The following is a 3217-nucleotide window of genomic DNA, read 5'->3' on the forward strand; positions in this document are numbered from 1 at the left end:
ATATTTGTAATTAAAAATTTAGACTTTTTTTTTATTGACGTTAAGACAGCTTTCGCACCATTAAACCCCACTGACGTCCGACGGCTGCAGGAAAATGCACCCAACTGCTCAAAACAGACCTCACTCCTATAGTGATCACGGTGCCCACCGGTGTCACTATGGAAGATCTCCAAACAAAGGTTCGACACGTCAACCGCTGTCTTTTCACGGTTACACACATAACTATATTTCAAATAGAGGTTTAAAAAAAAAAAATATAAACATCTCTAAACTCATCTCAGCATATCTCTCCATGTAGGTGAAGCGACATCTCTTTTTTTTTGTGGGCCCTAAAATAATGTATGTTTTTCTATAACTGTCTCAAATAAATACTTCAATAGACCATTAACGGCTATACCCATCCAAGTATAACCGTTTTGGAAATTTTGGAAACTACTCTAAACGAACGTCAGGAAGAGAAGCTCCACGATACTTCAGGACGGTGACAACCTTCTGACAGCTGAGGAGCAGGCCACAAAGTTTGCTGATCTTTGCTCATGTTGGGAGCAATTACATGTTTATATCCCCGAAACAGCGAAAGGCCCTCCGTCGTTCGAGGAGGAATAAAGCTCCTGGCTTTGACCGGATACAAATAATATTCTTAAAATAGTTACCCCAGGAGAGGGATATTTCACCTGAAAAACCTTCACAAATCATGCCTCTGGTTGAGATACTTCCCAGAGGAATGGAAACGGGCTATCCTCTTCCCGCTTTTGAAACCCGAGAAGACCGGAACCTGACTATTAGCTTAATTTCGCTCTTGGGCAAGGGTTTTGAGAAAATTGTCCTCAATTACCTCAAAGAAATTTCCTCAGAAATAGACCTGATATCACTAGAGCAGACTGGCTCCCAGACCGGCGTCAGCCCGGACCACAACCTCGCGAAACTACAACCGGAAGCAAGCCTAAAGGCGAGGAAGAACGAAGCAAGCGATGATTTCAATAGACTGCACGAAAGCGTTCGACTCAGTGTCTAATTGTCTGCTATGTAAGACACTACAGGGCAATGAATTTCCGAAGCAGCTTTCCACTTTGCTAAGATCTGTAGGAACGAACATCGCTCATTAAGCGTACGAGTCGGTGAGGCGCCATCCAGCGACATCTCACTCACCTGTGGAATTCCCCAAGTGTCTGTGCTATCCCCAGTACTTTTCAGCTGAAACTGTTGGTGCGAAGTACAAGGAATCCAACATCACTTATATCTATTAGCGCAGACTTGGAAAATATTTAGATAAATATTTTCCAAGTCTGCGCTAACAATATCTCTTATTACTGTCTTTTTGTTTCAGATGGTTGTATTTTTTGTTTTTATTACTTTATTTTTTTTTTTTATTCAAAGACCTTTAGTACCTATACAATACTCGTGGAGGGAATCCTGTTTGGCTGTTCGAGATACAAATGTATATCTCTTGAGCTAGCCCACCATGTACTAATGATTCCACCTAACAAGTAAGGATTTTTAGCAAGATTGTAGAGATGAAATTTAAATTTGGAAATGAGTAGCCATTATGAGCTTAGGTTGGAGTTGAAAAAAAGCTTTTAATAATAAATTTTAATAAAAAGAACAAAAATCACAACTAAAAATAAATAAAATAAAAGTCTATTTTATTATCTAAAAATAGTGTTAATTTTAGACATAATTGGTACCTCGGGGTTGATTGAAAATTATAGGACTTTCGACACAAGAAGAAATACAATCTTACATAACATACACTGCTAATTTTCACCACACTAAAATGGCTGAAATGGAACAACCAATCATTTAAGAAAGCATGCGTTTAATGAAATGTTTTGTAAGTTTGTTGATCTGCCGGAATCCATCAGCTAATTTAATCATATCTTCACTAACTCTGCCCAACTGAATCAATAACGTACATACATGACCAGTAGTATCGTCTCACTCAGAACAGACAGGAGATGGATGAAGGCCAAATCTTCCGGTATTTGAGGCACTTCGGATATCCTTTCAACTGCAAGAATCGTCCTTCAAAGAAACAGTATTTTTATTACATAATATTATCTATTATAGAATTTGTAGCCATTATTTCTCATATTGCCTTATTTAAGAGTAAAATTACAGAAAAATTGAGAAAAGAAGTGGGTTGGATCAATTTTTCAATCAGGACTGCTTTTGCCTGCTTCCAATGTTGCGTTATGTTATTTTGCTTATATTCAAATATGAAGAGTAATCACCCTTTGAACAAAATTATTGATGATATGCGAAATAATATTCGTTCGAGACGAAACCCAAAAAGTATAATGAGATGGCTTTATATTGGTTTCATCTTAATGGCATTTCATTTTCTACTCCAAAAAATTACTTCAAATGAAAGTCTGTTCGATACTTACTACGATAACATAAAAATATTTGCAACGTATTGTCATCTAAGCCAATTCATCATTCCTTTAAAAGTACTGAGTGAGAGGACGTCTCAGTTAAGGGATTTCTTGGTGGAGGTCAATTCTAAGGAAGATTTAAGGCTTTACAGAGAAACGTGGTCTGTGGTCTTGGAGCAGATTCGCTTGGAAGATATATACTTACAGCTCATCGACACTTACTACTTCCACTTGGTATTAATAGTGTTCGACTCCCTTTACAGGGCGATCATTGGTCTTTACCTCTTTGCCGGGATGCTATTGGAGATTATTCCAGAAGTCACGCTTGTCAGCGATCATTTGAGATTAGCAGTGGCATTCACTCATTTTGCCATTTCTGTTGAAGCCCTTTACAAGATTTGGTGTGTGGCACATTCCACATCACATTCAAATTATCAGGTAGCATACATTTTTCCTAGATTGATAAGATTCTGTAAACGAATACACATAGTACACTCTCAAAACATGCTCATGTTTAAGATCTTTAGAGTCCCAATCACATTTAACACTTAACTCTTTCAATGTAATTATTTTATTGCTACTTTATATCTGAAAAATGTCTAAATGCTACTTTTATGTATGTATATATATATATAAGTTATGATGAGTCAGAATCTAAGCTTCAAAAAAAAGGGAAAGTGGGACACTAAATAACGCACATAAGCTCAACTGAGATACTAATTTATTCTCCTGAGTAATCCTCTATATATACAATTTGGAATGTTGACATGGGGAGTTTAGGTATTAAGAGTCATAATACCTATGCTCTGTTTATAACTCCCCCCTGCCAGTTTACGAACAAT

This window comes from Halyomorpha halys, unplaced genomic scaffold (assembly GCF_000696795.3).
Source record: "Halyomorpha halys isolate HHAL.00 unplaced genomic scaffold, Hhal_1.1 Scaffold106.1, whole genome shotgun sequence".
In the NCBI taxonomy this organism is placed as follows: Eukaryota; Metazoa; Arthropoda; class Insecta; order Hemiptera; family Pentatomidae; genus Halyomorpha; species Halyomorpha halys.